At 39.9% G+C, this 18,332-nt stretch overlaps 1 protein-coding gene and 1 long non-coding RNA gene across 2 annotated transcripts in view; one reads left to right on the top strand and one right to left on the bottom strand.

Moving 5' to 3' along the window:
* CNTNAP2 (contactin associated protein 2) overlaps positions 1–18,332 on the top strand; it is a 1,334,251-nt gene that overhangs the window by 415,240 nt on the left and 900,679 nt on the right. The window lies entirely within an intron of this gene.
* Positions 7,620–17,668, bottom strand: LOC123363823. The gene is made up of 3 exons (XR_006576908.1): positions 17,604–17,668; positions 9,933–10,019; positions 7,620–7,739 (listed from the first exon to the last, which is right to left on the bottom strand). It is a non-coding gene; the product is annotated as an uncharacterized LOC123363823 (long non-coding RNA).

Below are 18,332 nucleotides of genomic sequence, written 5' to 3'. Positions count from 1 at the left end.
TTGGTTTATTCATTACCTCTATTTTGTACTACCTTCAGAAATCTGTAGGCACAACTTAAAAAAACAACAACTCTGTATTCCGTTTATATAACAAAAGGCATCAAAAGATTAAGTAAAAGTCAAACTTAAGTTGCACAGAAATGTTGTAATGAGTCTGCTGGCAGCCATTCCTGGGCACAGAGGCTTTGACAATTGCAGCAGCAAATGTGTACATCTGTTTATTAGCCTGCAATGAATGTACAGTTAACGTCAAAGGGAAATAAGTATACTCTCCATGAATACATACCCCACCCACTTGTTCCACTGCATCTCTAGGCACCTTTCAGTTACATTTGGCCTTTTCATCAAAACAAAAATCCAATATTTAAATTAGGGGGGGTTGTATAATAATTCCTTTTTATGGAATTAATTTAATCTCCCTCCTCTCAGCCATATAAGTGGAATGTGATCCAAGACAATGTGACAGAAGTGTCCTGACCTGACTTTGCATATTTTTTTAACTCATCGCATATGACATTTGCCTTCTGAAAAACAGCAGACTCATATTTTTGTAAGGACTTCAATTTAAGTATGAGTGTTTGATATAAAAAACCCTATTCTCTAGTCTTTGAGATATTATTATACATAATGTATAGTCTATTAATGCAGAGGTCAGATTTCTTCTAAATTTCTTTAGGTTCCATAAACATCTGGGGGAGTGAGAAATGAAATAACATTTGTGTCCTTTCTCACTAAGTAAGGTTGGCAGATTTCAGGCATATACAATTGAACAGTCTCAGTCTGAGCACTGTGGTACAGTCTTTAAAGCTCTTTGCTTGAGTGAATGCTCATGATGATTCTGCCTGACATTCTCGTCTTTGATTTCTTTAAGCGGTGACCTATTTGTTTGTCCATGGCGGCTTGGCCACCTGAGAAATCAGGTGTTGCTCATTCTGAAACAAAAAGTTCACGAGATTTCAGGCTGTGTGTTTTGATTCCCTGCCACCAATTTTAAGCCTGAGGGGCCTCCCCATATTTGTTTCCCTGCATGTCTGGAATAAAATATACATTAAGTTTGCAGTTATTTCCAGGCTTTTTTGAATTATTCTGTTCCTTTTCTATTTGCCTTCCCCCAAAGTTTAGCTGAAACTGGTGGGTTTTTTTCCCCTGCTGTGGTGTTTCAAGAATCAGTAAACTAATGTTTTCCTTTGTACCAAACATAGTGGTGTTTTGTGCTAGGAGTCAAGATAGCTAAGAAAAAACAATCATGTTTGTTCACTGTATGTGTAGATTATTCTTTTTTAGAGGCTAAAAAAGTCACCATTTTCCTTTTTCAATATGATATAGAATCATAGAAATGTTGGGCTGGAAGGTACCCCTAGTCCGGCCCCTTGTGCTGAGGCTGGATTATATATAACTAGACTATCTCTGACAGGTGTTTCTCTTCTCTCTTTATAAAAATGTCCAATGAAATGGGTTCCACAACCTCTGTAGGTAACCTGTTGAGTGCTTAACACTATCCTTATAGTTAGAAAGGTTTTCTTAATATTTAACCTTGAATCTCCTGGATGCAAACTAAGCTGATTACTTCTTGTTCTACCCTTGGTGGGCATGGAGAACAATGGGTCACCATCATCTTTATAATAACTTTCAGTATACTTGAAGACTTTTACCAGTCCCTACTCAGCCTTCTCGTCTCTAAACTATACATGCCCAGTTCTTTCAACCTTTCCTTGTAAGTCATGTTTTGTAAACCTCTTAATTTTTTTTTTGCTCTCCTCTGGAATTTCTCTAATTTATTTACATATTTCTTAAAATGTGGTGCCTGAAACTGGACACAGTACTCCAGCCGAGGCCTCGCTAGTACCAAGTAGAGCGGAACAATTACACCATCTGTCTTACATATGACACTCCTGTTAATACATCTGTAACCTGTCATGGCTGGCTGTCCATTATCTGAGGGAGGCCACACCTCCTTGCAGTTTGGTCTGCTAGAGTATTCTCCCAAAGGAAGAAAAAATGAAGGGGGAATTAATGGTTCTCAGTGGGCCCAGGCCTTCAAGCAGAGTGGGACTGTGCACAGTCTAGGGTCTGGCCTGCAACCAGGCAGAGTGGCAGTAGTTCATTCACTCAGCCTTTAAGCAGGGCGGGGCAACAAGCAGTCAAGGCTCTGGTCTGCAGTGAGGCAGAGCTGTAGCAGTTTATCCACCCAGTCTATGGGGCTCAGGTAGAGACGAGAGCCAAGCTACTGTCTGTGGGGCTCAGGTAGGGATGTCTGAGGAATGCAGACCTCATGGCTTCAGGAGGGGGAATACTGCCACTACAGGGGTGGACTGGCAGGGGGAACATGGGCCTGCCCAACTCCACCATGTCCCAGTCCAGGGCCCTAACAGTGTAAGAGTGGTCTGCCACTGGGTCAGCTGACTGTGTTTCTGGCAGAACTACAGTCCGACATTATTCTACTCCATTAGTTCCCATATTTTGCTTCATAACCATTGGTGGTCCATGGAGAGCTAACTGGTCACATTTTGTTGGCTCTTTTTGGTATCCCATACTAAATTATATTTTAAAAAACCCTGAATTTCAAAGGGACTGAGCACCTGTAGCTCTCATTGACTTAATTGTGGGTTATCAGACTCTAAGTACTTTCTTACTATTTTTTTTCATGTAAGCATTTAATATGGCTGCCCCAAGGACATTATTGACTCATTAGTGGTAGGGGTGTTACCTAAGGTTAGCTGAACCCAAAGCTCTTGCTAACTTTACTCTTTGCAAGGCAATGACAGAAAATAAATGAATGGGGACACAGACCATCCGATAGATAGTTGATGCAAGCAGGCAAACTAAAGTACTTGCACTCAAAGCTTCTGCTATATTTAGTCTCCAGTACTTACACACATCTGCAACAAGTTAGTAGAGCACCCCAAATTAATCCCAGATTAATATTTATCCAGGATCTTGAAGAGGTCTCAAGTGGATTTCTTTAGATGTCCAGTAGCCAGCCTTCCATCTGCAGGGGAATGTGAGAGGTGTCCAAATGTCCACTGAGTTCAGAATTCTTCCTCTTTTTATACCAATTTGTTAGTAATACCTAGCTTGCTCATTAAAGAAGGGTGCTGAGCAGAATCCCAGTGTAGAGTTTTCCAGCCTGCCAGGCATGGGTAATTTTCCATCAGTTAGCCAGCTATATTTCACATAGCAATAGTTAACTACTGCAAGACTTTCCATGTTGCAAAACTGCATGCTTTGGCAAAAAGTTCAAGTCAAGAGGGAACAGGGTCATATTTACTCCTTGTGGTTGCTCACTTCCCCATCCGTCTCTGTTAGTTGTACTAAGGCTTCAGAAAGAACCTTTCTAGCTGCTTTCAGCAATGAGCATAACAATTGGTATTCCAGCTGTGGGTGGTGGTCTGGGCATACTAACAGGCTGTGGGCTATCAAAAATCTTCCCCTCCTACAAGGGAACTGATCTGCACAACCACAAGTGGGATGGAATGTGGTCTGCAAGGCATTCTCTCTGTTGAGATGTAGTCCTCACTATGAAAAAGTTTGAGAACCCCTTTCAGGTTCCAATTTGTAGTTACTTTATATATATAATTGTTTTGCTACATTTCTGAAAATATATATTATATATTATATAATATATATTTTAATAATATATATTTTCAGAAATGTAGCAAAACAATGGAATATTGAACATTTTTTCTCCCAAATTTAATTCAAGCTGTTGTTTTAATATAATTACTGTTCATACTGGTTTCATCTGGATCCCTAGATAGGTTAATAAATTGTTCATTGAATAGAGAAGGCATATGAATTACTCAATAAGAGTTATTTTATACTGTGTGCACACATCCATGTGGAAATGAAGGGAAGACATTTTGAAGATAATAGTTTTGATTTCTAGCAATGCAACTGTACACAAAAGGTAATTCAAAGCCTTATGTCATTCTCTTGCATTTACAGTATCTATTTTTTTTTTCAAAATCTATGTAGAGGTTCTGTAAAATTAAGTTGATCTGCATATTTTTAATAATGTATGGAAAATCTGGAATCCTTCAATCCCTGAGCAGTTCAGAAAGATTTTAATGCTTGCAGTAGAGCTGAGCTAACATTAGAAAAATGTCCATTAATACGTTCAATTTTTTTACACATACTGATTCTGTCTAAGCCTTTTTTGTTAACTTTCTAAAAATATTTTATCAATATATTTACTGGGAGGATTTTTTATGGAAATGGCAATTTTTAAATAAAGATTGAGGAAGATTTGCAGAAAGTAAATTTTTGAAGCCATATTTGTGCATATTCATATCAGAAATTTAATTCTAAGAGTTAGATTTACCCAATCAGGACACAGAAATATTGCATGTGACTCATACATCCAATAAAAAACAAACATCTCAGATTTTAAATATAATTAAATACTTTGTGCACAGTCTACACACCAAGAATTAATTAATTAATTGGCAACTAATTTCAAATAATGAATACATTTGAGAAAATGGTATAATGTTTACAGATAAGTGGCAAGCACAAAAAGAGATGATTTTTTTCAAACCACTTCATCAATTTTGTGACATCTGCAAATTTCACTTGCAAACTTTTTTTTATATTTCCATCTAGGCCATTGATTAATATATTGGCTAGCATTGTACTAAGTACAGATCCCTGGAAGACCTCTCTGGAAACATACCCATATGATGCTGCTGATTCCCCATTTAGTAACTTTTTGAGAGCTATCACTTAAGCAGTTTTTAATCCGTTTAAAATAGGCTACATTGAATTTGTATAGTGCTAATTCTTTATCAGACTGTCATGCAGGACTAAGTCAAATGCCTTAAAAATGCTTACAAATGCCTTGTATATTAAAACAACAGCTTGAATTAAATTTGGGAGAAAAAATATATTTAAATATATTTTGTCTATAAACTCACCTTTATCAACTAAGCTTGTTCGCTCATCAATATGAATTTTGTTTGACAAGACCTTATTTTCCATAACACTGTGTTAATTGGAATTAAATTATGCTACGCTCCTATAAGCCTTTATTGTTTGCATCCCATATGAGCCTTTCCATTATTTTACTCAGGAGTGATGTCAGGTTAACCTGTCTATAGTTACCTGGGTTATCCTATTTACCCTTTCTAATTATTGATACAACATATTTACTTCCTAATCCTATTGAACTTTCCCAGTGCTCAAAGATAAGTTAAAAAATAAACCTTGGTGGTTCAGGGATCTCATTGGCCAATTATTTTAGCAGTCTTGGGTGCAAGTTTCTAGTCTGACCAATTTTAAAATGTTTAGCTTTAATAGTTGCTGTTTAATATCCTCATTTGTATTCACTGCTGTCAACTTCCCCATTTTTCCATGTTATATACATTTTAAAGTCTATTTTCCCTTTCCACTTAACCAAGAAGCCTTTCAACCAAGAAGCCCTCTTGTATGATTGCAGGTTGTAGATTTATGGGGCACAAAATAAATAAATAAATAAAATTAAAATCATGCTTAAACAACTCCCAATTTTCATTCAGATTTTTTTCGCTATACAGTTTTGTCCCTAATTATTTTTTGCTTTGGCCCTCTAAAAGTACTCTCTCTGTGTGTGTCTGTGTGTATATATTATTGGTCAGGACTACGGGTATATTCAATTTGCACATAACAAATGAAATTAGGTCACGATCACTTGCACCTAGGCGACCACCAGTTTTTAGTTCAATGATCAATTTATCTTTATCAGAATGAGGTATAATATGGAATTACCCCAAGCTAGCTGCAATACTTTTTATGTCTGTCATAGGTCTTCTTCCCCACTTGGAGCTGTTGGGTTCCAAGATGGGGACCTGCATGGACTCCTCTAAACTAAAATCCTAGTTTAGATCTGGTTCTCGCTGCCACCAGTTACGTTTAAAGTGGATAACACACTGCCTGTCGCCCAAGCTTCGCCTGGGGAACCCAGATTCAAACCCCTTGAATCTCACCAGAGAGAGAGAAACAGCCAGTTCCCCTCCCCCCCTTCCCTCTCTCCAGCCTGCTCCGGAGAGATTACACACCGAGTCAAATCCTTGACTCAACACAAAGAGGGATTCACCTCCCCCTCCCCTTCCCTTGAAAATGCAAACAAGAGAAGAATCAATCAAGTCCTAAAAAGAAAAGATTTTATTAAAGAAAGAAAAAAGTACACTCTTTCTGTATTACCAGGATGCAAAAATACACAGAGTCTAACCTAAAAACCTGGAGAGGCTCTCCCCACCTCCTTTCTCAGAATAATCAAAGTAACAGCAAACAGAAATAAAGATATTTCTCCAGCAAACACACAATTGCAAATATAGAAAGCAACTCAAAAGACTAATCCGCCTTTTTTAACTAATACTCACTATACTGGATAGTAGGAAATACTCCAGGAGAACTTGGAGACATGTCTGGCCTCTCTTAGATCCAAAGAGAGCACACAGAGCAAACAAGGAACACAGACAAAGCCTTCCCTCCACACAGATTTGAAATTATCCTGTCCCTTGATTGGTCCTCTGGTCAGGTGTTTCTCAGGTACTGCTTGTTAACCCTTTACAGGTAAAAGAGACCTTAACCCTTAACTATCTGTTTATTTATGACAGTGTCAAATACATTATTTGCTATGAATTATTTTTTCTCAGCTCTGCTTTGAAGTGTCAGACATACCTGTGTTCTGAAAAAACATTTCTGAATCTAGATAAGATCCTTGTTTCCTATTCATCAGCAGTGGTCTCCAGATTGCTGTGAGAGGTCACAGATAATAGATCTGAAGCAGGTTGAGCTAATCTGCAGGGAGATCTTTTAGTTTTCCAGTGAATTTGGCAGTAATAGCTATGATAGGAAGATTGCAGACAAAATAGGCTGGAGACTCAAATGTTGCAAATTGGTGTAGCTCCATTGAAGTCAATAAAGCTATGCTAATTTTACACTAGCTGAGGCTATGGCCTAGACTCTATGAAGGCTTTTCCATCTCCATTTAAGCAATGGTGGACTGAATAATTAACTATTCCAGGGCAATCCCTCTTTGAAATACAGGCTGCCAGGTTTGCTTAACCATAACCGATTACATAGGCCTCTACTACCTTTGTTTAAACTGAGTGATACCTCTTAATGTCTGATTGATTTCAGTGAGGCAACTTGCAGAGTAATATACTGGGAACAGATACAAAGCCATTGGAGTGAGCTCTGGATCGGTCCCCTATATGTCAGAAGCAAGGGTGGCAAAATCGGGACCAGGGTGATTTTGTGATGAGGTAGCAAAATATTAGGGGGAAACAAACATTTAGTGAGGTATAGGAAGGTTATTTTCTTAAGGCAGCAGAAATCCTATAGTTGATTTTTAGCATAGGAGGATGGTTGATTTGAGAAGAATCTGTTACACATCACCAAGGTGATGGGGCAACTAGTACTGGAGATTTATATTTCAGCTTACATGACTGGTGAGACATTATTTAAATTCAGTTTATTGGATTATTGATATTTTACTGTAGGTTATTGTTCATTCAAGGCAATAGTTTCTAAGTAAACATCTTCAACATTACCCTTTTATTGATTACTGAATTTAAAAAGCCAACAGGAACCTTGTCTTTTAGCAGTTTATTATTACGTTTCTCTTGCAGACCTAGTCTGTCTTTGCTGTCTGCTGTGAGCTCTCTTCTATTAAAGCCTCTCATATGACCGCTCCTTTTGCCGTGAGTGTACATAGTTCCCTGGTTCCATTTCATCTTCCTTGTTCAGCTTTCTAGTTACTGGAGGGATCAAGAGAAAATAACATTCAAAGGTGTCAGCTCAGTTTAAAGCGACAATACAGGCATGAATCCCCTTTTGTTCTTAAGGGAAATTAATGCATGGCCATTAGAGAGTAAAGTCAAGTCATTTTCGAAGCTGTGGGATCTGTTCCTCTTCATGACAGAAGGTTTTTTGTTGTTGTTGTTGCTGTTCAGCCTCGGAAGGATCAGAATGGACTTAAAAAATTAAACACTTTAATATGTAGAAAGTGGTGAATTGATTTAAATTGAACCATTCATGTGTTTAAGTGCTTTGTTGAATCAGAGCCTTAATAAGGAGCAAGTGACTTAGTAAAGAAAAAAAAAAAGATCCTTAGCAGGATTATCAGCAGCCATGTAACTTTTGGGGCAAAAACAGTAATTCCTCTCAGAATCCAGCTCCAAATCTATCACAAGTGCCAATGCCATTAGCTTCAGCTAGAATCTTTCATTTGCAGCATCACTGCTCATTTTTAATGGATTTTAAAATAAATGCAGATGGTAATTTTTTTCAATAGTCTTTGAGTCTAACTATTGCAAGATTAACAACAAATAATAAACACATGTATATTACAGTCTAGTCTGATCCAATTTGAAGGAAGCTTGAGTAAATCCAACTGGTGTATACTCAGAATGAGAATATAATCTAACACTCCATTTATATATATTCAGTATAAAATAAAATGCAGCATTAATTATATATACAAATAATACAAATATTATGTGTAGTGAAACACAACAAGAATCTTCATATAAATGGTCTAACAATAATTTCGGGTGCCGTAAACCTCTGACATCCAGCTCTAACACTTCAACAGCAGTGGTCTCCAAACTATTTCTGTCACACACACCGTTACTCGTATTGGACTCTGTTTGTGTCTCCTCCCCCTACCCTCCCCCCCACCCCAGGAGCTGCGTTTGGGGGTCATGGCCAGGAGCAAGGCTGAAAGATTGTGGCCAGTTGCCCAGAGCTGGGGGTCGGGGCCATGACCGGAGTGGAGATGAGGCTGGAGCCGGGGGTGGGGCTGGAGCTAGAGCAGGACTGGGTGGCATCTCTCCTCACATCCTGTGGGGGCTGGCCCAGGCCCTGCCACGCCTCCCCCAAATATTCCTCTCAGCCGTCCTAGGAGGGCATGCCCCACATTTTGGGGACCACTGCTCTACAGTCTTGGTAATTCATTTAGGCCTCTGATTTGACAGCTTCGACTTCTCGATGCCCATTATCTAGAAAACACCTTGGATCTGATTTTCAGAACTGCTGAGGACCCAGAACTTCCAATGAAGTCAGTGGGAGCAGCATGTGCTCCGTGTTTCTGATAATCATTATAAAGGTGTCTAAAATGTGGGTACCCAAAAATGGAGGCACCTAAAATGGAAGTCAATTTTTGAAAATTGCTTCAATGTCTGTACCTTACGGAAATGTTGTGGGGATTAATGAACAATTAATTTTCTTGAGTGCTTTCAGGATTTAAGGGCTCCATCTGGCAAGGGGCAGAAGAATCTGGCCTCAATGCAGCAAAGCTTCACTTTAAACACACAAATATTTCCAGTGGTAGGATTGCCACCCATCTAGTTTTGCCTGGACAGTCCAGTTTTTGGCTTGTGTGTCCAGGTACCATTTATGGTTGCCAGGTGCCTGGGTTTTGACAGGAAAATCCAGTTGAAAAGGGGACCTGGCAACCCTAAATAGCACCCGAAGCAAAAGTCTGGTTACCACAGGGTAGGGGGAAGATCTGGGTCATTAACCCACATCAGCCCCTGCTTAGTCGGGGCCAACTCCTACTTGTATGCAGGTTCCTTGCTATGATCCAGCAAGTGACGGGGAGGCAGGAGAGGAACGCACAATGAGGGCAAAGTCCTGGGGGGAGAGGTGGGGTAGGGTCTGGGGGAAGAGGTGGAACAGGGGCGGGGCCTCATGGGTCTGGTAACCAGCAATTAGAAAGGTTGCAGTGCTACCAGTGGGACTACACACGTTTACAATTATACATGTGCTTTATTCCATAAGGGACAAAATACACATCCATGCAAAATAGAATCCTTAAAACCAGTATGTACTGTTTGTTGTTAATATTAGTGATAGAATGAAATGAAAGAAGGCTACTTTCTTTGCAAACGTCTAATAAGGAGTACTTATAGCCTTTGGCAAGATTTTTTTTTAATCTAGATGTCTCATACCTTAGCAATCCATTTTTTATGCAGGGCATCTTTGTATTTTCTTCACTGTGAGTGACATTCTGATAGAATTGACCAAACTACATTTTCCTAGAACATACACATGTATTAGATAGCTACATTATTCAATATGTATGAATTGAAATATAATGCTGCTAGTGATGCTGGGTAATGCTTCAAATTGAACACATCCCAGAGGGCTGCATGGGAATTCTAATGCAAACCTATACTTTTTCAGTCTTCTGTCTAAATTTTGACCCTAAGTTTGACAGTGATAGCTAAGGGCAATTCCAAACACAGGGAATGAAATATCTCTTCATCGTACTGTATTTTCCACAGATGCAGTAAGGGAATTTGAACAATTGATCTTCTGTCATATTGTAGACATTAAATACAGGCTGTGAATAAACCTAAATCGTGCTTTTATCACATCCTGCTGCATAGAGAAACTTTATCAACCTTGGCTAACACATAGACCCCAAGTTATCATACCGAAGACAGTTATTATCTATCTTCACCATGTTTGTGTAATGTTATTTATGTTAGTGAATCAGTAATGTGAGAATTATAGTTAAAGTTGTGGGTTTGGGTCTCAGTATTTCCAGTAGAATCCCTGTTTTGTGGGGAAAGGAGCATATTGTGGCCATCTCAGATCAGACCTGGGATTGGGCAGAATGGATGTCTCTGTCTAGATAGTAAAGCTTAGTGGGAAATGGTTTTCCCTCATCTATGATAACTTGAAGTTTTGAAAATTTTATGCATCCCAAATTTGAACAAAAATTTGAAATCTCAAACACTTTCACAAACCAAAAATCCAAAATAAAAAAAAAAGTCACATCAGGTCAATCAAAACATTTTGTTTTGGTAATGTTTAAATGTTTTGTTTCAATTTTTAAAAAAAAAATTAAACTACAAATAACTAAACAAAAAGTAATTTTGACTGCAAAAACTGAATATTTTCCTTTCAAAAACATCAAAACACACTTCCACAATTTCAAAACTTTGTTTTATTCATCTTTTCATATTTTTTCAAAATGGGAAATTCATCAAAACTGGCTCTTTCCCACAATATATACAATTTAAGATATGATATTAGCAACACAATTATCAATTTGTTCCAATATTTCAGCAAAATGAAAAATTGAGATTTAATACTCCACTGGAGTAGTCACTTCAAAATCATTGTCATTTTACTGTGTTCCTTTGAAGTGCTGACTTTCCACTGAAATTGCAATGGGAAGACAGCGATGGCCCAGATACACTGACAACGTTGGAATTGCATCAAAATGGCTAAGATGCTTTTTCAAGTGGATCACATCATTTTAAGAATCAATAGCAATCACTGTCCAATTATGTTCCCATTCAGGTTGAGGGTAAAATTCCCATTGATTAGGACCTTAATTCATAGAGCAGACTAATCACCCTCTTTATATTTTGGAATTTTAATAAAACTCAACCTTTTAAAAACACCCTGATATTTAATTTTAAAATTAGCCTTTGAGCCTGAGCTATTTTTCATACATTTTCTAAAATGGTTACATATCTGAATGCTGTAACTTGTATTATGCAACAGCTTAAGAAATTTGGCATGCAAAGTATTTTTATTCATCCAAGTTTTCATATCTTGGCTGTTTCAGACTGCCTCAGGGTAAACATTGCCATGAGCCTGAAATCATTTTATCGTGTTTTAACTCAATTTTCTTAACTCAACATTACTTTAATGTGCAATCAGCATTACATGTGTAATATGTAAATCACATTGGCTCCACTGTGCAATAGCACCTCAGAGCCTTTGCACTGTTATACTCTGAGCAGCTTGTTGATAAGCTGTGCTTCACCTAGAGACTGCTTCTTATATTGGTGGGAACTCTGAAAAGAGCAGCTTATCTGAATTTTATATAGTAAAACAAAACATAAAATAACATAATCTTACATTGCACTAATTTTTATCTATTTAAACACACAAGTTATGGGGGGAGGGATAGCTCAGTGGTTTGAGCATTGGCCTGCTAAACCCAGGGTTGTGAGTTCAATTCTTGAGGAGGCCACTTAGGGATCTGGGGCAAAATCAGTACTTGGTCCTGCTAGTGAAGGCCGGGGGCTGGACTCAGTGACCTTTCAGGGTCCTTTCCAGGTCTATGAGATACATATATCTCCTTATATTATATGGGGGAAAGCTGACTGCTGCAGAGGAGCATGTGGATCAGAGACTTCTCTTAGAGGAGAGTCTATTGATAGAGATTCTCTAGGTTATACTTAGGAGCAGAGGATGGAAGAGGATAATGTAAGGGCCAGGTCAGATGAGAAACATTCACATAAAAAATCAGACACATCAGAAAAGGACAGGCAAATAAACAGTGACACTTTTTTAAAGTGCTTGTACACAAATGCTAGAAGTCTAAATAATAAGATGATGTACTAGAGTGCCTCATGATAGAGGAGGATATTGATATAATAAGCAACACAGAAACCTGGTGGACTTGGGACAATGAATGGGACACAATCATTCCGGGGTACAAAATATATCAGAAGGACAGAACAGGTCATGCTGGGGTGGGAGTGGCACTATATGTGAAAGAAAATGTAGAATCAAATGAAGTAAAAATCTTAAGTGAATCCACAGGTTCCATAGCATCTCTATGGATAGTAATTTCATGCTCTAATAAGAATATAACATTAGGGATCTATTATTGACCACCTGACCAGGATAGTGATGATGAAATGCTCAGGGAAATTAGAGAGGCTATCAAAATTAAGAACTTAATAATACTGGGGGATTTTAATTATCCCCATATTGACTGGGAACATGTCACCTCAGGACAAAATGCAGAGACAAAATTTCCCGATACTTTAAATGACTGCTTCTTGGAGCAGCTGGTACGGGAACCCACAAAGGGAGAGGCAACTCTAGATTTAGTCCTGAGTGGAGCACAGGAGCTGGTCCAAGAGGTAACTATAACAGGACCATAAATAGTGGAAATAGTGACCATAAATAGTGACCATAAAATAATAACATTTAACATCCCTGTGCTGGGAAGAACATCTCAACAGCCCAACACTGTGGCATTTAATTTCAAAAGGGGGAACTATACAAAAATGAGGGGGTTAGTTAAACAGAAATTAAAAAGTACAGTGACTAAAGTGAAATCCCTGCAAGCTGCATGGACGCTTTTTAAAGACACCATAATAAAGGCCCAATGTAAATATATACTCCAAATTAAGAAACACAGCAAAAGAACTAAGAAAGAGCCACTGTGGCTTAACAACCATGTAAAAGAAGCAGTGAGAGATAAAAAGGCATCTTTTAAAAAGTGGAAGTCAAATCCTAGTCAAATAGAAAGGCGCATAAACACTGCCAAATTAAGTGTAAAAATGTAATAAGAAAAGCCAAAGAGGAGTTTGAAGAACGGCTAGCCAAAAACTCCAAAGGTAATAACAAAATGTTTTTTAAGTACATCAGAAGCAGGAAGCCTGCTAAACAACCAGTGGGGCCCCTGGATGATCGAGATACAAAAGGAGCGCTTAAAGACCATAAAGTCATTGCGGAGTAATTAAACGAATTCTTTGCTTCAGTCTTCACGGCTGAAGATGTTAGGGAGATTCCCAAACTTGAGCTGGCTTTTGTAGGTGACAAATCTGAAGAACTGTCACAGATTGAAGTGTCACTAGAGGAAGTTTTGGAATTAATTGATAAACTTAACATTAACAAGTCACCGGGACCAGATGGCATTCACCCAAGAGTTCTGAAAGAACTCAAATGTGAAGTTGCGGAACTGTTAACTAGGGAATCTAACCTGTCCTTTAAATCAGCTTCTGTACCCAGTGACTGGAAGATAGCTAATGTAACACCAATATTTAAAAAGGGCTCTAGAGGTGATCCCGGCAATTACAGACCGGTAAGTCTAACATCGGTACTGGGCAAATTAGTCAAAACAATAGTAAAGAATAAAATTGTCAGACACCTAGAAGAACATAAATTGTTGGGCAAAAATCAACATGGTTTCTGTAAAGGGAAATCATGTCTTACTAATCTATTAGAGTTCTTTGAAGAGGTCAACAAACATGTGGACAAGGGGGATCCAGTGGACGTAGTGTACTTAGATTTCCAGAAAGCCTTTGACAAGGTCCCTTACCAAAGGCTCTTACGTAAATTAAATTGTCATGGGATAAAAGGGAAGGTCCTTTCATGGACTGAGAACTGCTTAAAGACAGGGAACAAAGGGTAGGAATAAATGGTAAATTCTCAGCATGAAGAGGGGTAACTTGTGGTGTTCCCCAAGGGTCAGTCCTAGGACTAATCCTATTCAACTTATTCATAAATGATCTGGAGAAAGGGGTTGTAGCAGGGTGGACCCTGCTCCTGCTGAGAAGGGGTTTAAAAAGTGGCCTGACAGGTCTTGAGAGCGGTGGCTCTCAAGGCTGAGCTGATTAGGGAAATGGCTGCAGCTGGGGGCCACGCCCCAAACTGAGGAACAGGGCCTTCTAAGAAGGCAGGGAAGCCAGGAGCCAGACAGTCTCTCTCTGGCTATAGAGAGAGATGGGCCTGGCTGCTTAGGCACGTGAGACTAGGTACCTGAGTGCAGCAGGGCTGGGGAAGGCTGAGGAGCTGGGAAGCTCCAGCCTAGAGAGCCCCAGGCTGCGGCCTAGCAGTGGGCCAACAGGTACTGGGGATTGCAGGGGGCAACCCAGGGGTAGGCCAAGGCAGCAGGTCCAAACCCAACTTTGCCTGTGATGAGTAGGCTGATACTGCAGTCTGTCCCAGAGTGTGGGGCTAGACAATGACTGGCAGTAGCCAAATACTGAGGCAAGGTAGGGATAGAGGGTGGGGGTTCCCTGAGAGAGAAAGGGAGGCCAAGAGAGAGAAAGGGGTCGCTGCTAGGGGGCAGCGCCCCATGTAAAAGGGCACCGGGTCCAGGGAGGGACCCGGGGGCCTACGAACAGGTGGATCACCAGCCTGCAGAGGGTGCTCCAGGGCTGGACTGAGCTAAATTCGCAGAGCAACCAGTATGAGGCGCCGCAGGGGTGAGTCGACCCGTTTACAGGGGTAAACAGTGAGATGGCAAAATTTGCAGATGATACAAAACTGCTCAAGATAGTTAAGACCAAAGCAGACTGTGAAGAACTTCAAAAAGATCTCACAAAACTAAGTGACTGGGCAACAAAATGGCAAATGAAATTTAATGTGGATAAATGTAAAGTAATGCACATTGGAAAAAATAATCCCAACTATACATACAATGTGATGGGGGCTAATTTAGCTACAATGAGTCAGGAAAAAGATCTTGGAGTCATCGTGGATAGTTCTCTGAAGACGTCCACGCAATGTGCAGAGGCAGTCAAAAAAGGAAACAGGATGTTAGGAATTATTAAAAAGGGGATAGAGAATAAGACAGAGATTATATTATTGCCCTTATATAAATCAATGATATGCCCACATCTTGAATACTGCGTACAGATGTGGTCTCCTCATCTTCAGAAAAGGGCAACTAAAATGATTAGGGGTTTGGAATGGGTCCCATATGAGGAGAGATTAAAGAGGTTAGGACTTTTCATCTTGGAAAAGAGGAGACTAAGGGGGGATATGATTGAGGTGTATAAAATCATGAGTGATGTGGAGAAAGTAGATAAGGGAAAGTTATTTACTTATTCCCATAATATAAGAAATAGGGGCCACCAAATGAAATTACTGGGCAGCAGGTTTAAAACAAATAAAAGGAAGTTCTTCACACAGCGCACAGTCAACTTGTGGAACTCCTTGCCTGAGGAGGTTGTGAAGGCTAGGACTATAACAGCATTTAAAAGAGAACTGGATAAATTCATGGAGGTTAAGTCCATTAATGGCTATTAGCCAGGATGGGTAAGGAATGGTGTCCCTAGACTCTGTTTGTCAGAGGGTGGGGATGGATGGCAGGAGAGAGATCACTTGATCATTGCCTGTTAGGTTCACTCCCTCTGGGGTACCTGACATTGGCCACTATTGGTAGACAGGATACAGGGCTAGATGGATCCAGTACGGCTGTTCTTATGTTCTAAATGAAAATATAGGGTTTTCTTAGTCACATTAACTTACCCATACTGTGCTTATTTAAGCCTATATTTTATAGTTGATTTAGACTCCAATCCTGAAAATACCCATGTGCACAACTTTACAAGGATGAGTAGTCCCATTGACTATTTATAGTTACCATTACAGCCCTGTCAGTATTTCCATTAGAATCTCAATTATGTGGGAAAAGGGGAACATTTTGGACATCTCAGATTACATATGGACTTTGAGAGTTGCTGTCCCAGACTGAGTACAGTACTAATAATAATGAATTATTTAAATTTGTTTTTGTTACCTGGCAGAAAGAAAAGCGTTAACATTCTTGACCATTTACCAGTTCTCTGCTGATGTACATCGGTAAACATATGATTAAGGGACTTTCACTTCTTTCTCCTTCAGTGGTATTATAGGATGCATAAAAGTAAATCATGTTTGTAAGAGTTTGGAAGTTCTAGGCCTGAATGATCAAGGATACTATAGCTAAAATTTTCAAATTTCATACAACAATGTAGGTTCCTAAATCCATATTTAGGCACTTAAAATGTGGAAGGCTGCTTGTATAAGTTAAAAGGCTGTGAGAAGAGTGATATCGTTCTGACTCTGTTGTGGTTTGGATGGAGTCTTATTTATGATAACATGACCATTCTGGAAGGACATCTGTCTTTCAGTTGTCAAGATGGGTCATAACCATGGGATCATGCTGGACTTCTAACTGGCACTGGCTTATTGAGTACACCTCTACCCCCTATAACGCGGTCATAGGGAGCCAAAAATCCCTACCGCGTTATAGCTGAAACCCCGTTATATTGGAGTAGGGGCGGCAGGGCTCCGGCAGTGATTTAAAGAGCCCTGGGCTCTGGCTGCTGTGGAGAGCCCCGGGCCCTTTAAATCACAGCTGAAGCCCTGCTTCCCTTGATTTAAAGGGCCCAGGGCTCCCCACCGCACCCAGAGCCCCAGGCCCTTTAAATCGCTGGTGAGCCCCGCTGACGCAGCCCCGGAGTAGCGGTGGCAGGGCTCCAGTGGGATTTAAAGAGCTCGGGGCTGCCTGCAGCAGCTGGAGCCCCGGACCCTTTAAAGTACCACCTGAGCCCCTCTGCTACAGCCCCGGGGTAGCAGCGGCAGAGCTCCAGCGGGATTTAAAGGACCCGGGGCTCCTCACAGCAGCCGGAGCCCCGGACCCTTTAAAGTGCCGCCGGAGTCCCGCTGCTACAGCGCTATACGCGAACCTGTGTTATATCGGGTCGCGTTATAGCGGAGTAGAGGTATATGTCTCCTAGAAATATCCTTTTCCATATATGGATGGCCAGAAGATCTCACTTCATTCCATCAGGCTTAACTACTGTAACCTACATTTGTGATCTCCAACATTAATCAAAATCATTGTTCCTTGGAATGAAACTGCTGACCCAATAAAAAGCTCAAGTTTGTTCAGAAGGCATTAGCCTTCCTGCTACTAAGCAACACAGGTCACTGAAACTACATCAGTTGCCAGTGCTCTCATAACTGCACTGGTGCCCAACTAAATACAGATTCAAGTTCAAAATCTTAGTTCAGATATTGAAAGCCTTATACAGGAGTAGCCCTAGCTACCCAAGAAACTGCCTCTCCCTCCAAGAACAATGACCTACCTCAACATCCACTAGAACAACGTAGATTCATCCTACGGGTTGAGTTTCATGTATGTGTGAGATAGAGCTCTCTTGGTAGCTGGACCACAACTTCAGAACCTTCTTAGTAATAATTAGAATGACCATGAACAAACAACATTGTCTTTGGAACAAATGCAAAGCTTACTACACTGGTGTAGCCTTTCCTCTTTCTGGGAAGAAGGTCAGTAGAGGGATGAAGAGAGTAAAACATGACAGAGAAATACATGTAGTAAGAGACCGTTCAAGGTGAAGTGGCAGTTAATGAAAAAAACACCATATCACCCTAGGCATACAATTTTCACAAAACAGTCACCCCCTATCTGACCTCTCAGACCTCATCCTCAAAGGAAACCTGCACAACACCTTCAAAAGATAAGCCTGGAAGCTTAAATTCATAATGTTGTCAGACATTGGATTTATGGCTCATTATAACAAACTGTAACCCACTAACATCCTTTGTCCTACAACTGCAGAGGTGTTAATTCCTCATTTAATCTTGAATGGTCTCTTTCAACATGTGTTAACTCCTTATGCTAAACCATCTGTTCCACCTTGTATTTAGCTGTGATATTCAGATTATCTTTTCCAGACCTGACGAATAGCTCTGAATAAGCTCAAAAGAGGAGTTGGTCCAATAAAAGGTATTTTTTCACCCACTTTGTGTCTCTAATATTCTGGGACCAATATGGCTACAACAACACTGTGAAC

Source organism: Mauremys mutica, chromosome 2 (assembly GCF_020497125.1).
Source record: "Mauremys mutica isolate MM-2020 ecotype Southern chromosome 2, ASM2049712v1, whole genome shotgun sequence".
NCBI classification, from domain to species: domain Eukaryota; kingdom Metazoa; phylum Chordata; order Testudines; family Geoemydidae; genus Mauremys; species Mauremys mutica.
Note: the sequence above shows the minus strand (reverse complement) of the source record. Positions and strands in the feature narration are given on the sequence as shown.